Below are 21,861 nucleotides of genomic sequence, written 5' to 3' on the forward strand. Positions count from 1 at the left end.
AAAAAAAAAAAAAAAAAAAAAAAAAAATTAACTCTATCTTCCTTAGGCGCAAGAGAAAAGCTAAAATATCTTAAACTGCTCTAGGTAATTATATCTATGGTGGAGTGATGTATATACTTTTATTCTAAGACAATTATTTCATTTGGGCATCCACATGCGCACACATGCCTAGGTACACATACTATGGAAATATCAGTGAAGGAATGACATTTATGTTTAAGAATTGAGTGTTTCAGAGTGGTTAAAAAGAAAGAAAGTAAAAAAATTAATATATTGTGATAGCTAATTTTATGTTTCAATTAAACAGAATCAGAGAATGCCCAAGTATCCAGTTAAACATTATTTCTGGGTTTGTCTATGAGGATGTTTCTGGATGAGATTAGCATCTGAATAGGTGAACTCAGTAAAGTGGTTTGCTCTCCCCAGTGTAGATGAGCATCATCCAATCAATGGCTCAAAAGTCAAAGCAAATAAACTCTCACTGGTCAAAGTCAGGACAATTTAAATATCAAATATATTTAAATTCATAAGTTCATAAAGATTCAAGCAAACGAACAAATATATGTGTCCTCGGTCACTTTCAGAGGACATTTAATAAAACGAAAGACTGTAATACTTATCTGTCCCCTTGTGTAATCAAAATGTTGATAAGAGAAAGGATCTCTTTACAGTAGTATTCCAGCCAAAAATGAAGACGAAATTTGAATTTTCAAATTAATGAATCATACAGTTATAATTAGCAACTAATAATTATAACCCTTACAAAATCAAAGAGAACAAGACATTGGTTATCACATGATAGTGATACATCACACAATCTCTATAGTACCCTAGCCCCCAAAAAACAAAAACTCAATTAGTATTCTCAATTTACAGGATATGTAGATATGAATTTCAAACAGAAAAAGAAAAGAAAAAAAAAAGATTGGGAGAAAGAGAGAAAGAAAAGAGTATTCTCAAATCAAAAGAAATTTATCTGGCATATCAATAAATTACAATGTATAGATTTTCCTGGATTTTTATTCAAATACACATAAGTAAAACCACATTGTAAGTCATTTAGAGAAATATAAACACTAACAGAATTTTGATTTTGCTATTGTTAATTTAGTGAGATAATGATATTGCAATTAAAACATTGAAGGAGTTCTTATACTTTAGAAATATACATCGAAGTATTTATAGATCAGTAATGAGATAACTGGAATTTGCATCACAGCAATTCAAAGGAAGAGCCAAGAGGTATCTGGAACAAGCTTGGCTATGTTTTCAAGTTATGGAGGTGAATGGTGCATAAATCATTGTGTTGTCTTTTCAACAATTGCATGTATTCATGCAAAAAATAAATACGAGATAAGTTCAAGAGATAAACACAAGATTCAGGGTTAATTTTGTTTCAAAACACACATTCAATCTGCCAGATAATTATTCTCCACTTTACTTCCAAAATTGTTAAGAATCTCATCATTTTTACCAAGGTTTATTGCTATCACTAGACCAAAGTTTCGTTATCTCTTTGAAAACTTTGAAACAGCATTTCAAAGTTTCCTTGAAACTTCCAGGCCCTCACCTCGCCTCCCTGCTTTTACTCTCACCTTTCTATAGGCTGTTCTCAAACCAAGAGTTTAAAAATGTAAGGCCGGTTTGGTAGCCCTCTGCCCAAAATTCCCCAAGGGCCTCTCATTTGGAATATGTTCCTTAACATGGCTCTCAGTGCTCCTCCCCGCACTACCTCTTCCACGGCATTTCCTACTACTCTGCTTACTTTCTCCACATTCTGGTTTTCAATCATTTGCAGCACACTATGATTTTTAGGCTTTGCCTTGCTTTTTTCTCTGTTCTTACACTCCTTCTCTTACTATATGCTTGGCTTGCTCCCTTGTGGCTTTTAGTTCATGGTTCAAATGTCACATCTTCAGAGACATCTGCCTGACTACACTATGTAAAATACTACTTTGCAATCTCTAACCACTTAACCTGCTTAATTTTTTTTATCACATGTTGTCATGTATTTATTTGTGAACAAGAACTTTTTTGTTGTTCACCACTGGACTACTGCCATCTAGAGTATCATCTGACACATAGGAATAATCAACAAATATTTAATGGATAGAGTGAATAAATAGATTTAACAGAATAATAGTTCATTAGTAAGAACTTGCTTAAGTCTTTATAAGGCATCTGGAAGAGTATTTGATATATTGCATAATTATCTCATTTAATCTATATATCAACTCTGTAAAGTAGGCACTGTGATCATTTATTTTTATTAAGAAGAAAAAATAACTGACACTCGTGGGGTTTAAAAATACCAGTAACCCCATAGGGGGAAAAATGGTATAGCATACATTTAAAACTAAATGACTGTAATTTCAAAGCATTTTGTCTTTTTACTATATCATTCTACCACAAACAAAGCACGTCAGCCAGGTTCAGGCTTTCCAAAATTTAAAAAAAAAAAAAAAAAATGCATCAAGTATCTGTTAAAACAAAGAACAAGTGATCAAATGGAATAAATGGGTATGATGTTACCCCATTAGATATTTATCTGTTTATTTATCACCACTGAGGTATTCTCTTTACAGCTGGTCTCTTTGGGAGACTTAAATCTGTTTGATATGTTCTTTCTGTGAACCCACAAAAGAAACCAGCATTTACCTGATCTCAAATAATAAAAGTGCAGAAAAATCAATAAAAGAATATAAAAGAATAGCTACCTTCTGATTATGTTTTCTAGCAACAACTGCAGTAAAAAGGAAAAACACAAGGTTCACTAAGATGCCTCTATTTTGTACTAATCTTATATTTTTAGGATGTGCTCTTTGTGGAAAATTGCCCTGTCTTTTCCAGCATTAGCTTGCAGTAAAGATAAAGCCAAAGTTCACATATGTTTGCCTTAGATCTTGTAAGATCTACTGGCTCAAGCAAAGTTTTGTAGTCCCGGGTTCCAGACCTGCCTCTACCTTTTTGGATTTTCAAAGAAACGACATTTCAAAGCCTACTTAGCTACAGAGTATTATGAGAATAAAGTAAAATAAGAGGCCCAGGTAAAGTTTCAAGAACTAATTGGTAGTTATTATGGGCCTTGACATATTTTATGTTGTTTAATTCACACGAAAGTTCTCTTACAGGTATCTTAGAGGAAATACAGATGAGATATCAAGGCCTACCAAAGGTCTCAATAAATACATTAATATCCAAGTTCTAAAATTAATAATATCATGCAATATATAGTTTTTTTTCTTAAGCTTATTGTTTTCAGATTCTACATAATTTCCTTCAAGAGTCGTAATTTCAAATACCACAAAGAGGTAGGCAAGACCACAGAGGTGGGTCTGGGTTAAAGCTTTAGCAAGAATGATCAGTTAGGCAAGGTTTCAGCTTGTTTTCTTGTCGTTTTACTATTTAAACAGTGTACAAGGAATGCAAATAATGTATATAAGACCAAGAATACAAGGAAATGTACCCTCATTTTTACTATTCCCTAGTTCTAAACAGTGTGCCAATGGAGTTCAGTGGTTTTAGCCACTTGCTTGGTCAGAGGAAGCCAGAACTTTGACTTACATTTAAGACCTGAAACTATGAAACTACTAGAAGAAAACATTGGGGAAAATCTCTAGGACATTTGTCTGGGCAAAAATTTCCTGAGGAAAATACCCTACAAGCACCTACAAGAACAGGCAATCGAAGCAAAAATGGATAAATGGAATCACATCAAGTTAAAAGGTTTTTCTGCACAGCAAAAGAAACAATCAGCAAAGCAAACAGATAACCCACAGAATGGAAGAAAATCATTGCAAAGTACCCATCTGACAAGGGTTTAGTAACCAGAATATATAAGGAGAAAAAAACCTAATATAGGGGAAAAACCTAATAATCTGATTAAAAATGAACAAAAGATCTGAAAAGGAAAGAAGACATACAAATGAATAACAGATGAAAATGTGCTCAACATCACTGATCATCACATAAATGAAAATCAAAACTACAATACGATATCATCTCATCCCAATTAAAATGGCTTATATCCAAAAGACAGGCAATAACTTGCAAGGATAGGGAGAAAAGGGAATCCTCATACACTGTTGGTGGGAAGGTAAATTAGTACAATTATTATGGAGAACAGTTTGGAGGCTCCTCAAAAAAACTAAAAATAGAGCTACCATATGACCCAGCAAGACCACTGCTGGGTATATACCCAAAAAAGGAAATCAGTATGTTGAAGACATATCTCCATTCCTATATTTCTTGCAGCATTCTTCACAATAGCCAAGATTTGGAAGCAGCCTAAGTGTCTGTCAACTGATGAATGGATAAAGAAAATGTGGTACATATACATGATGGAATACTATTCATCCATAAAGGATAATGAGATCCTGTCATTTGCAGCAATAGGGATGGAACTGGAAGTCATTATGTTAAGTGAAATAAGTCAGACACAGAAAGAAAAACATCACATGTTCTCACTTCTTTGTGTGATCGAAAAATCAAAACAATTAAACTCATGGAGATAGAGAGTAGAAAGATGGTAACCAGAGTCTGAGAAGGGTAGTGCTGGGGTGGGGGACTGGTGGGAATGGTTAATGGGTTAAAAAAAAGAAAAAAGAAAAATTAGAAAGAATGAATAAGACCAAGTATTTGATAGCAAAACGAGGTGATTATAGTAAAAATAATTTATGTGTACATTTAAAAATAACTAAAAGAGTGTAACTGGATTGTTTGTAACACAAAAGATAAATGTTAGAAGAAATGGATATTCCATTTTCCATGATGTGATTATTGCACATTTCATTCTTGTATCAAAATATCTCATGTACTGCATATATACATATACCTACTATGCCTACTATGTACCCACAAAAATTAAACATTAAAAATATAGGCCGGGAGCAGTGGCTCACGCCTGTAATCCCAGCACTTTGGGAGGCTGAGGCAGGTGAATCACGAGGTAAGGAGATCGAGACCATCCTAGCTAACACGGTGAAACCCTGTCTCTACTAAAAATACAAAAAATTAGCTGGGCGTGGTGGTGGGTGCCCGTAGTCTCAGCTACTCGTGAGGCTGAGGCAGGAGAATGGCTTGAATCTGGGAGGCGGAGCTTGCAGTTAGCCGAGATCATGCCACTGCACTCCAGTCTGGGTGACAGAGATAGAGTTTGTCTCAAAAAAAATTAAATTAAATTAAATAAGGCATTTGATTATACTGTTTATATTCTACGCTCTGCAGGAAGAACTGCATTTTATTTTATCTCATTTTATTTCATTCTATTTGAGATGAAGGTCTTGATATGTTGCCCAGGCTAGCCTCAAACTCCTGAAGTCAAGCAATCCTCCTGCCTCAACTCCTCACCTTCTCACCCCAAGTAGCTGGAATTAAAGGCATGCAATACCATGCCCAGCTTGAGAACTTAATTTTGCATGTGTGTGACTATCCAATATTTAGAAAAATCTCCCTTGATACAATATCTCTAATAAACCAATATTTTCTTAAATGGTGAATTTTTCCAGCTTGCCCCTAGAGTTCAGTACTCAGACATGTATTGTTACATGGTATTAATATTACCCTTAATGAAGGCACTATTCATCACGTATGTGGTAGATATGATACAACCAAGGGACAGAATCAAGACCTCAAAATATCCAAAAAATGCTGAATAATAAGCTCAAATACACAAGATGATATTTGTGGGCACAAATGTAATCTTGTTCCCTCAGGTACAGAAGCAAATTCTCACAGAGAGAGGATGGCATTTACGTAGCATGGTATAAATGTTATCATCATCACTTTCACTATCATATTTCTTGAATAATTTCTATGCGCCTGGTACTGAATATGTCTGTACTATATGTGGTAGATCTGTTTATCTTACAGATTAGGAAATAGAAGCTAAGCGTATCTGCTGAAGTTTACACTTCTAAGGATCTGGGATTCTAATGCACATAGTTTTTCTCCAGGGCCTGCAATCTTACAGGCTATGGTAAATTAATGAGTTTTATGTATGTCACAGCTGCTATAAAAACGAATGACACCATAGGCTACATAAAAAGAAGTACATGAAATGATGAGACAAAAGGTTCACAGTTTACAGTAACCCAGGTAATTTGCCACAGAGCCAGGTTTGAACTAGGATTGCCACAATTCTAACCATGCTTTTGAACATTCTGTTATGCTGCTACAAATATAATGCCACCTCTAGAGTCAATTTAGTGTCTTTTCCTTATCACAGGATTCTTACATCTATCAGAGACTTTAGAGAAATAAGTTCATAGGATTCATTTAGAATTAATATTCTGATATAATTAACCTTAATTTACCCTAGACTATATACTTTCTAAAGTATACTTTGTGCTTATTGAAGGTCTTCCCTCCACAGAAGTGGACCAAAGTTTGAATACTATCCACTGAGAACTTCTCCCAGTGTGAGAAATTTATCATCAGAGGACTTGTACTTATAAAAATGGCTTATTACTGTTATGTCAAAAATGCATAATTCAGAGCATCTAGGCAAATTGTGCATTTTAAATTTTTGTTTGAAAGAATGCTTAATAATAATACCCAAGAGTATTAACATTTCTATTTGAAAAAAACAGCTATCTTCAATTAAAAAATACATATATGAATCATGCTATGTGCTTGTCAGTATCATTCTTAAAAATAAGATCTAATTGCAAAAGTTTTGCATCTAAATGCAAAAAAATCATCATTCTAAAGTATTCTTTCATTATCCCTATAAAATACTGCACATTTAATACATGTGGTATCAAATAGGATTAGATGAAGAAATGCTTCAGTGAAATCATTGCAAAGACAGTTTTTGCAAAATGCCAAAGTAGCAACATCTTGCGTAAGGACACTGAGATCTAGATATGCTACATTATATACCGAGAGTAGCAGTACAGTCAGTCAGGATGCTTAGAATGCCACAGTTTTTCCTTCAAAATCTGTCTGTTATTATTGAGAAATAAAAGATACTATCTATAAATACAATGATAAAGAGAGATGGAAGTGAAATATTTCATATTATAAGTCATAAACACTTCATTGGTCAGAGATTGTTCAAAACCAAGAAATCTTGGGACGAAACTTGCGGCATACACACAAAGAAACTCTAGAATGTGAGTAAAAAAATGAAGTATTCCTCATTAGAGTGAAAAAAAAATTATGTGTTGTATTAGTTTGCTTTCATGGTACTGATAAAGACATACCCCAAACTGGAAACAAAAATACGTTTAGTTGGATTTACAGTTCCACCTGTCTGGGGAGGCAGAGGCAAAAGGCACTTTTTATGTGGTGGCAGCAAGAGAAATTTGAGGACAAAGCAAAAGCAGAAACACCTGATAAACCCATCAGATCTCATGAGGATTATTCACTATCAAGAAAATACCACAGGAAAATCCAGACCCCATGATTCAATTACTTCCCCCTGGGTCCCTTCCACAACATGTGAGAAATGTGGAAGATACAATTCAAGTTGACATTTGGGTGGGGACAGAGCTAAACAATATCATTCTGCCCGTGGCCCCTCCATGTCTCAATTCTTGACTTATGTCCACCCACAGGCTCAACACCACATGGAAGCTGCCAAGGCTTGGGGCGTCCACCCTCTGTAGCCACAGTCTGAGCTCATGTTGGCCTCTTTCAGCCACAGCTGGAGTGGCTGGGACACAGGGCACCAAGTCCCTAGGCTGCACATCACTTGGAACCCTGGGCTCAGCCTACGAAACCACTTTTTCCTCCTGGGCCTCCAGGCCTTTGATGGCTGGGGCTGCCATGAAGGTCTCTGACACGGCCTGGAGACATTTTCCCCATGGTCTTGAGCATTAACATCAGGCTCATTGCTACTTATGCAAATTTCTGCAGCTGGCATGAATTTCTCCTAAAATAAAAAATAGGTTTTTCTTTTCTACTACTACATCAGGCTGCAAAGTTTCTGAACTTTTATGATCTGTTTCCCTTTTAAAATGGAATGCTTTTAACAGCACCCAAGTCACCTTTTGAATGGTTTGCTGCTTAGAAATTTCTTCCACCAGATACCCTAAATCACCTCTCTCAAGTTCAAAGTTCCACAGATCTCTAGGGTCCATCTGACACCACCTCAGCCTGGAGCTTATTGTTCATATCACTATCAGCATTTTTGACAAAGGCATTCAACAAGTCTCTAGCAAGTCTCTAGGAGGTTCCAAACTTTACCACATTTTCCTGTCTTCTTCTGAGCCCTCCAAACTATACCAAACTCTGCCTATTACACAGTTCCAAAGTCACTTCCAATTTTCAGGTATCTTTTCAGCAATGCTCCACACTACTGGTACCAATTTACTGTATTAGTTTGTTTCCACACTTCTGATAAAGACATACCAAAAACTGGGCACAAAAAGAGGTTGTATTGGACTTACAGTTCCACATGGCTGCAGAGGCCTCAGAATGATGGCAGGAGGCAAAGGGCACTTCTTACATGGTGGCAGCAAGAGAAATGAGGAAGAAGAAAAAGGAGAAACCTCTGATAAATCCATCAGATCTCATGAGACTTATTGACTCTCATGAGAACAGCACAGGAAAACCCAGCCCCCATGATTCAATTACCTCCCCCTGGGTCCCTCCCACAACACATGGGAATTCTGGGAGATAACACTTCAAGTTGAGATTTGAGTGAGGACACAGCCAAACCATATCATGTGTTAATAATGATTTGTTAATCAATTAAGGCTTTTCCCAATAGTCATAATGAGTTTTTTAAATAAAAAGATGAACACTTGAAAAAATTTTAAACAATACCAAGTATAGAATCAAAATCAGAAGAATGAAGAAAATGCAAATGCTATGTTCACCATTATTCTCTTTCCATGTGCTTTTTAGTTAAAAGAAAGGTAGATATATAGCCTTTGAGAATTAAAATTTAATATCTCAGAAAAACAACTGAAAATAATACTAAAATTATAATTCACTGGAATGATTTAGATTCTACCACCCCCAGTTAGTAGTGTACAAATAACTATTGGTCCATTTGTAAAATCAGAATTATATATTCCTTACAGTGTCGCAGGGATGGAATTAGATAATGTATGTTAAGTATCTAGCATATAACAATCATATCACAATGAATGAAAGCTTTTGTGAAGCTATGGGAGGCTTATGGGAAACTGCTAGTATAATATTTCTAAGAATAAAACAGAATTAGAGGAATTGCATTTATAAACTGACTTTTTTTTTTTTTTTTTAAGTTATCTGTAGTAAAAGTCTCTGTTTTGGTATAGAATCCCATGAGTTTTAACACTTATAGATTCATGTAACCACTACCACTAACATAAGGCAGAATAAGTCTAGCACCCCTAAGGATTTCTTCATGATAGACTCAACCTCAAGCCCTAATCTCTGGAAACCACAAAAAGTTTCACTATCATTAAAGCTTTACATTTTTCAGTATATCATGTGAATGGAATTATACAGTATATAACATTTTGAGTCTGTCATCTTTCACTTAGCATAAAACATTTGATATTTATCCAAGTTATTGCACATGTAGGAACAGTTTGTTCCTTCTTATTTCAGAGAATATTTCATTATATGTATATGTCAAAATTTATCAATTTAGTCATTAAGGGACATTTATGTTGTTTCTAGTTTTTCGTGGTTAGAATTAATGCAGCTATAAGCTTGTATGTACAGCAGGGTTTCTCAAAGTCAGCATTATTGATAATTTGGGCTGGGTAACTCTTTGCTATGGGGAAAGGTTTTGTGCACTATAGGATGTTTAGTAGGATCCCTGTCTTATACACACTAGATGCCGGTAGCATCCTCCTCTCCAGCTGGGATAGCCAAAAATGTTTCCAGACAATCTCTCATTGGGTGAAAATTACCCCCAGATGTTCAGGTTTTGTGTGAACATATGTTTTGCATTCTCCAGAATAAATAGTTATAAATGTCATTATTGAGACATATGATAATTCTATTTTTAACTTTGTAATTAACTGTCAGACTGTTTTCTAGTGTCTGTAGCATTTGTATTCCTCTAGTAAAGCAATGCAGGAGCTATTCAGTTATCCTTCGTTCTTACAGTCCTTGTTGTCAGAACTCCTTTTTTGTTGTTGTTGTTTTCTCTGTTATCCATATGTGACAAATGCCAATATTTTTATAGTAACCACTTCAATAAGTGGTTACCCGGGCTAGGGTGTAGGGGTGCAATCTTGGCTCACTGCAACCTCCGTCTCCCAGGTTCAAGGGATTCTCCAGCCTCAGCCTCCTGAGTAGCTGGTATTACAGGCCTGTGCCACCATGCCCAGCTAATTTTTATGTTTTTAGTAGACACGGGGTTTCACCATGCTGGCCACCCTGGTCATGAACTCTTGACCTCAGGTGATCCATCAGCCTCGATCTCCCAAAGTACTGGGATTACAGGCATGAGCCATCGTGCCCAGCTTACTTTTGATCTACTTCTTATTTTCTGTATAACGTCCTTTAGAGAACATTTTTTTTTTTTTAATTTTGATAAAGTCTAATTTGTCTTTTTTATTTTTTGGGTGACGCTTTGAGTTTGCATTTATAATCTGCTTAACCAATGTCATAAAGAATTTTTTCTATATTTTCTTCGGTGTTTTACATATACAGTTAAATCCATGAACCATTTAAAGTTAATTTTTGCATATGCTTTTACAGGTTCATTATTTTTGTATGTTAACGTCCAACTGTTCCAGCACCATTTGTTGAAAATTTTGCTCTTCTCCACTGAAGTGTCTTTGCACATTTGTCAAAAACAGTTGGCCACTATATTTGAAGATCTGTATACTGTTCAATAGGTCTATATGTTTTATTTTGTCAATACTACACTGTCTTCATTACTGTAGCCTCATAATATAACTTAATATCACATAACTCTAACTTTATTCTAATTTAAACAATTGTTTTGACAATTAGAGTTTTTGAGATTTACATACAAATTTTTGGAATAAAGTTTATGTATCTACCAGGAATTCTGCTAAGATTTTGACTGGGATTCCATTAACTCCATACATCACTTTGGAGAGAAGTGATCTTACTGTATCTTTCAGTCTTTTAACAAAGTAAAACATTTCTCCATTTATTTACATTCTCTCTGGTTTTTGTCATCAGTGTTTGTAGATTTCACCATATATATTTTGCAAATATTTTGCTAGATTGGTACCTAACTATTTTATTAGGATGGGAAGCATATTGTGAAATGCATTCCTTTTTTCTTTTTTTCTAAGTCCCGGTTTCTAATTTTTAATTTTGGTGTATGATTGATTTTTGTTTTTTGGCCTTTCTAAATTTACTTATGATCTCTTAAAGCTATTTAGTGTATTCATTGGTGTATTTTACTTATAAAATCGTTGTATTTGCAAATTAGGTCAGTTTATTTCCCTTAACCATTAGAATACATTTTATTTATTTATTTTTTACTTTAGTGTACTTTCTTGAACTTGCAGCACAATAATAAATAGGAGAGATCAAGAGTAGTTATCCATACCTGGATCACAGGGGAAAGTGCTCGGTCTTTCACTGCATGACAGTATCTGGAAAAAAAAAAAAGATATTCTTCTATTCATAGGTAATTCAATTTTTAAGATTATAAATGGATTCTGAATTTTGTCAAATGCTTTTTCTGCAGCTATTGATATGATCATGTTTTTCCTTATTTAGTCTACTAATATAGTGGACACCAATGATTGGTTTTCAAATGTTGAATTAGTATTGAATTCTGGTGTAAAACTATTTGGCCATGGTGTATCATACTCTTTATATATTGCAGTATTCCATTTTATAATATGTGTTGAAGTTGCTCACACTCATTTAACATATGAGGGATACTGGCCTGTAGTTTTCTTTTCATTCATTGTTGTTTTCTGGTCTTGGTAGCAGAGTAATGTTGGCCTCATAAAATGAGTAGGGAAGTATTTCTTCTGCTATCATAAAAGATGATATAGAACTGACATTATTCCTTAAATGTTTGATAAAATTCTCCAGCAAATTCATTTTCTTTTGAAGTGTTTTCTTTTGTTTGAAGTGTTTTTAACTAAAAACTTTATGCTAAAAATATAGAATGATTTAGATATTAACTTATTTTTTATTGAATTTCAGTGGTCTCTGTCTTTCAAGGAATTGGCTCATTTCATCTGGGTAGTGGAGTCAATGTGCATAGAGTCATTCAAGCTATTTTGTTATTATCCCTTTACCATCTATATTAATATTATTCTTCTTGTTGGCAATGTGTCCTCTTTCTTTTCTTGTTGGAGAAACTGTCAAGAGGTTTATCAGTTTTACTGATGCTTTAAAAATATTTTTGGCTTAAAAAATTATTCTTTTGATTTTCTGTTATTAATTTTAGTGATTCCTACTTTCATCTCTCTCGTGTCCTTCTTCCTGCTTGATTTGGCACTAGCTTTCTCTTCTTGTGCCTTAGGTGGTGTCTTAAATTGTTGATTTAATATCCTGTTTTTCTAATATAAGCATGTATTGCTATACATTTCCATCCCTGTAATATTTTAGCTGCATCTCATAAGTTTTGATATATTCTTCTATTTTCAAAATACTTTCTAGTTTCCTTTGAGACATATTCTTTGACATATGGATTTCGTTCTGTGTTAATTTCCAAGTAGGTGTGGACTTTCCAGACATCCTGTTGATTTTTAGTTTAATTTCCATATGATCAAAGAGTACATTTGGAATAAATCCAATTATTTTATATTTATTAGTGTGTATTTTATGACCTAGAATGTGGTCTATACTGCTGAATGTTTTATGTGCACTTTGTGTTAATGTGTATTCTGTTTTGCTGAGTGGAGTATTTCAGAAATGTCAGTTAATTCATCCTTGCTATTTTTTTTCTGTTCATTCTATAGATTACAGATACGTGAGTACTGAAGTCTTCAAATATAATTGTAAATTTATCTATTGATCTTTCCAGTCTATCAGCTTTTGCTTTACGTATTTCAGAACTGTGTTTAGATGTATATAAATATAGAATTATTATATTTTCTTAGTGAATTGACATAATCACTTTGTAATATTCCTCTTTGTTCCTAATAATTTCTTCATTCTAAAACTTGCTTTGCTTGATATTACTAAAGACATTTGATTTGAGTTTTTTTTTTTTAAATGGCTAATGACATATTTTCTTTACCATACTATTTTAAATCAATATGTTTCAAGTATATTGCTTATAAATAGTAGAAAAAAGGATATTTTAAAACATAAAATTAAAATGGCTTTTCTTTATATTTGGTATGCTTAGACTTACCTCTGCTATTATTGATGGATTAAAGTCTACCATTTTATTATTGGTTTTCTCGTGGGCCCTTCCTTTTTATTTCTGTTCCTCTGTGTTCCCTTTTTAAATTTTGCTTGTATTTTAATGTTTTTTAGAATTCCATTTGTCAATTGTATTTAAATATAGTTGCTGCTTTAGAGGTTACAACACACATACAAAACCATCTCTTATGACTAAAAACAGTTCCTTACCCTCTTACCTTTTTGATGTGCCATCTGCTTACATTGAAACTCCCATCAGAAAGTGTTATAATTTTAGCTTTCAACAGCCATATATAATTTAATAAACCTAAGTGGCAAAAAATGACCTATTTTACTAATCAGGTTTGGTTCTGTTATTTTATCAGACAATATCTTTATTTTGGCTATATTCCAGAAAGATATTTTTGTTAGATGTAGGAATAAGATAACGTTTCTTTTCTGTCAGTGATTCAAATGTTGTTCAACTGTCTTCAATCCTCATGGTTTCTGGTGGATAATCTGAAGTAATTTGAATCTTTGTTTCTTTGTATGATATGTACCACTTTTATATTGGATGCTTCACAAAGATGCACTTTTTTTTATCTTTGGTTTCCAATAATCTGACTTAGTGTGTCTGAGTGTAAACTTTTTGAATTTATCCTGTTAAGTTCCCTGAGTTTGTTGGATTTTCCAACTTGTTTTTCCTCAAATTTGCAGTTTCGGATCATTATTTCCTCACATATTTTTTGCACACTTATCTCTTTTTCTCTCTTCTGACAGTCCGACACCAAGGTAAGACTTTTTGATACTGTTTGATAGTTGCCTGAGGCTGTGTTTGTATCTTTCACAGTTTTTACCCTCTCTGTTACTTAGGTTGGACAATTTATGTCGATCTGCCTAGAAGACCACTTCTGATGTTTGATCACTGCTACCACCTCTGCCTTGTGTATGGTGTGGAAAGTGAAAAAAGACTCTGCCCTGTGAGGTAGCCTCCACTAAGTCAGAGACAAAGGGGTGCTGGCTCATTTAAAAAAAAAAATGCTCTTTTTTCACAAGGTAGTTTAAGAGTAGAACATGTAATTCTTACAAGTATAGCCATATTGCAGTTGAGAGCTCATCTATAGATTTGTGGTAGACCTAAAAGAGACCTCACAGATAGAGGCACTGAAGGGGAAAACTTCTTAGTGAAAGAAAATGATTCCCTTGCCTGAAATATGAGAATAGAAATCTTGGATCAGGAAGAAGTGGATCAGGTGAAGAATAAATTTTCAATAGGCATTTAGTGTACAATTTATCAACATAAGGTGGAAAACTATTTGGGTAGAATTGAGGACTTTTTCAAAAATGTAAAATAAATAAACGTTCTATTTGCAAGATCAGTAACGTATTTTAAAGCCTTTATTTTTACTTAAATAAAACCAAGAAGTATGAGGCAGAGAAAAACAGATTTCCATTTTTTTAAGAAATGGTTTTATAGAGATTATAATGCAGGAAACAAGACTACCCTGTGAGGTGAAAAGTTTCCCATCCTGAATGTTTTAAGATAGTCCAGCAGAAACTGGGCAACCACCTTGCAAGAACTGCACAAAGGGAACTGCCACCCAGAGTTGAGAAATCAGTAGATGGTCAAACATCCCTTTCAACTTGAAAAAGCTAGAGTGATTTTAGTTACCCAAACAAAATCATTTACAAAAGGATAAAACCCAGAACAAAAGTAGTGACTCCGAAAAATTTAAAATACTTGGTAAAAATAAATATTTAAAAGAACACATTGTTTTGCTTATTTTCAAACTTCAGATCTGAAAGTTTTTGCCACTGAATCCCATAAATTAAATACCTGTAGTATCATCTCTTACCAGCCAATCTATGTTTCATTTGGTTTATGAGTAATAAATAACACAATGTCTAGTATGTTACACTTATTGTAAGAAATAATATCCTCCATAATATGTAGAGATAAATGTACTGATGAATATGTTTAAATTTTTTTAACATTGCTGATTAAGTTATATGTGAGTCAACAGAAGAGTCTACCATAATTGTGAATATATATCTAATGTTTTTTAAAAAGCATACTTACTAACCATTTTATTTTTACTTGATTTGCAAATAAAAAAATGAATAATTTGATTTCATTATGCAAACTGTCCTCATTTTTTAAAAGTCAAGGATCTTTAATAAATACCAATGCACACCCTTAGTATTCCACAGCCTCAGTCTCTAAGGAAAATACAACAAAAGATTATTTATACTCCTATAATATTTTAACCAAGACTTATTTTTCACCTAATATGTGCCGGATGCTCTGATAGGCACTAGGTTATGAAATAAGGATATAGTCACTATTCTGAAAGAATCTGCAATCTAGGTAGATATACAAGCAAGAAAGTAAAGCTATGATAACAGTTATTTGAGAGTTTTTAAAGTGTGGATTACACTGTGCTGAAGTATTTTTATGTATTTATTTATTTGAGATTATAACAGTACTGTGAGGTAGGCCCTGTTGATATAAGCTGATTAAAAATCACAGACATGCTGCAATAATACTATAATCCTTATCTTCTGCAGGGGGTGAGTGCTACACATAAATTCCTAGTGGGAGCAATGAAGGGGCATATGTCAGATTCTGTGTTCACCACTTTTTGGCATGCCGTTCTCAGTGGAAAAGACACAGAGATTAGCGTACTTTAAAAAGCTGAGTTTTCTGCTCCACTGTATAACTGGCATCCCATATATGATTTAGGATCCACCAATAACATTGCTTGTATAAGCTTCAAAAAGTACTAAATTATTTGGGGAGAGAGACAGACTGCAGAAAATTTCTATTTTGATGATATATATCAACAAGCTGTGTAGTTCCAGAGTGACCACTTCTAAATAAAGCACTTGACCCTGATTTGGCAGCCACCCAATTATGGCAGAGGTGGCTTGTTCTAGAGCTAGTGGCCACAGCAGCAGTTTCTTGGGTCTGCAAATCCTGGTAGAGGTAGCAGCTCCCTTGGCTTTGTTGAGTTGCAATTTGGGTCGTTTTCCTGGAAGTTTAGCTAAGAGTCCTTTTTGCCAGTCTTCCTTGAAAACACTGTGAGCTCTTCCTAAAAATACTGTAAGCTGTTGATAACACTTAATAAATTCTTTTCTGCTTAAACTATTGTTATAAATTTGCTTAATACAGTTGCTGCCTCAGCATCCATTTTTAGTCCTGACATAAACTGTTTAAAACAATCATATCCTGTCACGTTTAGCTTAGTAAAAACTTACCTACCACGTGGGTGTGTTTGTGGGATAACATTATTCCTTGTCCCACTGACCTGAAATCCAGCACACTCCCCAGCTGCTGACCATGATAAAACCAGAGTCGTGAAAATGTTTCCTCTTCCACATGTGTTTTTTAAACTACCCAGCCCTCATCTCTTGTGGGAAAGCCTAAAAAATAATGCTCATGGACTTTAATAAAGGCATAGTCCCACAGGTCCTTTCTCTCTCTCTTGCTCCCTGTCTGCTGGTTGAGCTCCACGCTGCCTCCAGACTTTTCATGCCTCACCTCACCATTGACAGCACTAACCTCTCTGAGATCTAAAAATAATAAATTGCTTTCTGGTTCATGCATTTTGGTTTCACCTCCTCATTGTGTCTCACCTAACTGACACGCCTGAACCTAACTTTCCCTCTGTCAGGGTTCTCCTAGAGAGGGGCTCTCTTGGCTTATGGTGCCTCATAACAGAGAGCCATCAAGACAAAATGAAAAAGAAATCAAAACATTAAAAATCACAACTCTCTAGAATGTTTCTAAATGTCTCTATTTACAATTTCTGACTAATTTTGAGCACCCTGTCTAGCCTCAGGGCAAGGAAATGGGATAAAGTAAGGACCTTGGAAGAAATAACTTCAGGGATGATCTTAAAGAAAGACTTCAAGAAAAGAAGACTAAGAAGTCATCTGTGAAGTAACAGTGTGTAATAGGTTCAGATGCATCAGAAAGTATCACATCCAGGGGATCATAAGTACTGGAATATTCACTATTGACATAGGATTACCTTGAAGTTTTATTTGAGACATGAAATTTCTCTTGAAAAGATTATGCAGTATATCCATATCACTTAATTAAAGCTTTCTGAGTTGTGCTGGCATCAAAAGACTCAACAATAGAATCTGATTAATGTAATTATAGCTTGTTACCTGTATAATTAAGGACACATTTGTTTGATATAGCACATCTCTAAAAGGAATGCAATTTGAGGTCAAATTTTTTTGCTGTTGTTCTAGATTTTTTTTTTTTTTTGACCAAGAATTCCCATTATGCACTTTGTGCATTATCAGTGAAATCAATGCTTTGGCAAATAGATTTTTTTTTTTTTTTTTTTGGTCAACCTGTATAGGACCACATTGAAATTTATTCAATTCTGTTTCCTTTTTCTGAACAACGATTCACTGCCAAATTTTGCTCTCAGAGTTCAACAGCCTACTTCCCCATCCACTTACCTTCTCTAGCCTCCGTGTCTTGTAGATCTCTGATTACCCTAATATCCCACTCTATTCCACATCAGAGAAAATAAAGTCCAAAAGGTTAAACAATTTGCTCCAGTTCATATAGAGTCAAAACCAGAAAGGTTTGCCATATTCCAGAGTCCTCGCCTTAACTACCAAGTTTAGTTGCCATGTTAACACCCAGAAAGAAATCATCTTAAGACAGCTGAAGATTATTTAAAAAGAAGCACTTTGAATAGCTGTATTAGTAGCTAATCTAAGTCAAAGTAATTCTTCCTCTAATGTGGTTCAGCCAGAGATATATTTTCTCCAACTAAGATTATTCTTGATCACTAGACTTAACAATATAAACAAATAGAATCATATAAATCTTTACATGAATGTTCTTATTAAAAAATAGTCTTTTATTTGAAATAAGATGGGAGGAAATGGGAAAGGAGAGAAAAGTAATTGTTATAGAAACTCAGTTTACCAATTTTCTGTCTGATAATTCTTTTTATTTATTTATTTATTTTGAGGTGGAGTCTCGCTCTATAGTCCAGGCCGGAGTGCAGTGGTGCAAACCAGGCTCACTGCGACCTCCTGTCCCGGGGTCAAGCGATTCTCCTGCGTCAGCCTCCCGAGTAGCTGGGATTACAGGCACATGCCACCATGCTCAGCTAATTTTTGTATTTCTTAGTGGAGACGTGGTTTCACCATGCTGTTCCGGTTGGTCTTGAACTCCTGACCTCATGATCTGCCCACCTCGGTCTCCCAAACTGTTGGGATTATAGGTGTGAGCCACTGCACCCTGCCTAATTTATTATTATTATTACTATTATACTTTAAGGTCTAGGGTACATGTGCACAACGTGCAGGTTTGTTACATTTGTATACCTGTGCCATGTTGCTGTGCTACACCCATTAACTCATCATTTACATTAAGTATATCTCCTAAGCTATTCCTCCCCCCTCTCCCCACCCCACAACAGGCCCCAGTGTATGATGTTCCCCACCCTGTGTCCAAGTGTTCTCATTGTTCAATTCCCACCTATGAGTGAGAACATGGGTGTTTGGTTTTCTGTCCTTGTGATAGTTTGCTGAGAATGATGGTTTCCAGCTTCATCCATGTCCCTACAAAGGACATGAATTCATCTTTTTCATGGCTGCACAGTATTCCATACATGTATATTTGCCACATTTTCTTAATCCAGTCTATCATTGATGAACATTTGGGTTGGTTACAGGTCTTTGCTATTGTGAATAGTGCCGCAATAAACATACATGTGCATGTGTCTTTATAGCAGCATGATTTATAATCCTTTCAGTATATACCCAGTAATGGGATGGCTGAGTCAAATGGTACTTCTAGTTCTAGATCTTTGAGAAATCGCCACACTGTGTTCCACAATGGTTTAACTAGTTTACAGTCCCACCAATAGTGTGAAAGTATTCCTATTTCTTCACTCTCCAGCACCTGTTGTTTCCTGACTTTTTATTGATAGCCATTCTAACTGCCATGAGATGGTATCTCATTGTGGTTTTGATTTGCATTTCTCTGATAGCGAGTGATGATGAGCATTTTTTCATGTGTCCATTGGCTGAATAAATGTCTTCTTTTGAGAAGTGTCTGTTCCTGTCCTTCGCCCACTTTTTGATGGGGTTGATTTTTTCTTGTAAATTTGTTCAAGTTATTTGTATGTTCTTGATATTAGCCCTTTGTCAGATGGATAGATTGTAAAAATTTTCTCTCATTCTGTAGGTTGCCTGTTCACTCTGATGGTGGTTTCGTTTGCTGTGCAGAAGCTCTTCAGTTTAATTAGATCTCATTTTTCTATTTTGGCTTTTGTTATTTAGTCATGAGTCCTCGCCCATGCCTATGTCCTGAATGGTATTGCCCAGGTTTCCTTCTAGGGTTTTTATGGTTTTAGGTCTAACATTTAAGTCTTTAATCCAGCTTGAATTAATTTTTGTATAAGGTGTAAGGAAAGGATCCAGTTTCAGTTTTCTACATATGGCTACCCAGTTCTCCCAGAACCATTTATTAAATAGGCAATCCTTTCCCCATTTCTCGTTTTTGTGAGGTTTGTCAAAGATCAGATGATTGTAGATGTGTGGTATTATTTCTGAGGGCTCTGTTCTGTTCCATTGGTCTATATTTCTGCTTTGGTACCAGTACCATGCTATTTTGCTTACTGTAGCCTTGTAGTATAGTTTGAAATCAGGTAGTGTGATGCCTCCAGCTTTGTTGTTTTGGCTTAGGATTGTCTTGGCAATGAAGGCTCATTTTTGGTTCCATATGAACTTTAAAGTAGTTTTTAAAAATGTTCGAAAATATGGAATGACTGATGTGTTATTCATCACATTTGTTTTGTTCAATTTCAAAAGTAATTATTGTTTTAAATAACTTATTAGGCCGGGCGCGGTGGCAAGCCTGTAATTCCAGCACTTTAGGAGGCCGAGACGGGCGGATCACGAGGTCAGGGGATCAAGACCATCCTGGCTAACACAGTGAAACCCCGTCTCTACTAAAAATACAAAAAATTACCCGGGCGAGGTGGCAGGCGCCTGTAGTCCCAGCTACTCGGCAGGCTGAGGCAGGAGAATGGTGTAAACCCGGGAGGCGGAGCTTGCAGTGAGCTGAGATCCGGCCACTGCACCCCAGACTGGGCGACAGAGCGAGACTCCATCTCAAAAAAAAAAAAAAAAAAAAAAAAAAACTTATTATAATATTAAACTCAATAAACACCATTTACTTTTTGGTAGCTTAAAAGTAGAGGCAATAATGTAGCTCAGTGTCATTCTGGAATAATTTTTTAAATAGCTACTTTTTAAATTATTTTTACAGTGAATGTATACAAGGCAAAACTCTTCTCAGGAGAAAATAATATATGAATATTGTAAGTCTGTTTTAGAATATGGTTAAAATCTATGTGTTTTAGAGTATATTAAGAAAAATGGTCTTTTTAAATAAAATATCTCTGAAAATCACTATCAAAGTAGAAGTTGTGAATGGGCCAGGCTAACAGTGTGATTCCATACATTATGTCTCATGAGTTCGTTTTTATGTTAACACAAATGCAGAGCTTTTCTAGCTTCCGGAATACCAAGAGGTAGACACACTGACCTGTCACATTTCAGATCATTCACTGGACTGCATGTACAAGTGGATGGAGTCTTCTGAGGACTTGCATTGACACGCACATACTGCCTTTCTGTAGCATGTGAACTGGATCCAAATCTTAGGCCTTTTTCTCTGGTCAGCCCCCTTATTCCACAGAGCAGGATTGAAAAGCATTTCTGTATCCCTTAGACAAGTGTTGTGAACACATCTTCCTAGGCCTTAGCAAATAAGGAAATTATTTCTTGTTTAATATTTCTAATGTATAACTATTAAAAATAATTAGGTATGAAGGTAAGTTTGCTTCCTTGTGATCTATATATTTGTGTTGTTAAACATAATGGCTTAGAAAATATGTTTTGAAAGTCAAACCTTCAATTAAAAATGAAAATACCGAAGTAATTTTTCCTATTTCATTCAGTTGCTTTCAGAGAACTAATTTATTAAAAATGAAATAACACCTACAAATTCACAACTGCTTAATTTAGTAAAATGATATAACCCTTCCTGCTCACAACCAGCAGCCTACTCGCAGGATTCCTCATCACCAATAGCATCTCTCCCACTTCACTTCCCCAGATAAACAATATCACCCCACCTAAAACTCTCAGCCCTATACGTAACTGCTCTAGGATTCCTAGTAGCTCTAGACCTTACTCTTATAACCAATAAACTTAAGATGAATATTCCGCTCCACACATTCAAATTCTCTAACATATTAGGATTTTATCCCCTTACAATTCATGGGTTGTGTTTCCTGTGAAGCTGTTCACACCCTGAAACTAGCCACACAGCAACTCACATTATACTGAGCTATCGTTTTAGGTTATTACTGTGTCATATTACCTCATCTAATTGTGAAGATGCCATTTCTGCATTATTTTACATGAATGAAATACTTAATAACGTATTTCATGTGACAGGTTAAAGAAAATCCTGACAAGGTCTGTACTATAAATTAAAATAAATGAGAGCTTTTGATCTCATCAAGAAAATTATGAGTCATCATGACCATTTTATCTTAAATTGCAATATTT

General features: G+C 35.0%; 1 long non-coding RNA gene across 1 annotated transcript in view; it reads right to left on the reverse strand.

The window, feature by feature from the left end:
- Nucleotides 1–21,861, reverse strand: part of LOC105543673 — a 395,479-nt gene that overhangs the window by 325,176 nt on the left and 48,442 nt on the right. The window contains exon 2 of the long non-coding RNA XR_001006657.1: nt 8,394–8,497. This is a non-coding gene — a long non-coding RNA (uncharacterized LOC105543673). The remainder of the gene's footprint in view (nt 1–8,393; nt 8,498–21,861) is intronic.

This window comes from Mandrillus leucophaeus, unplaced genomic scaffold (assembly GCF_000951045.1).
Source record: "Mandrillus leucophaeus isolate KB7577 unplaced genomic scaffold, Mleu.le_1.0 Scaffold1070, whole genome shotgun sequence".
Classification (NCBI taxonomy): Eukaryota; Metazoa; Chordata; class Mammalia; order Primates; family Cercopithecidae; genus Mandrillus; species Mandrillus leucophaeus.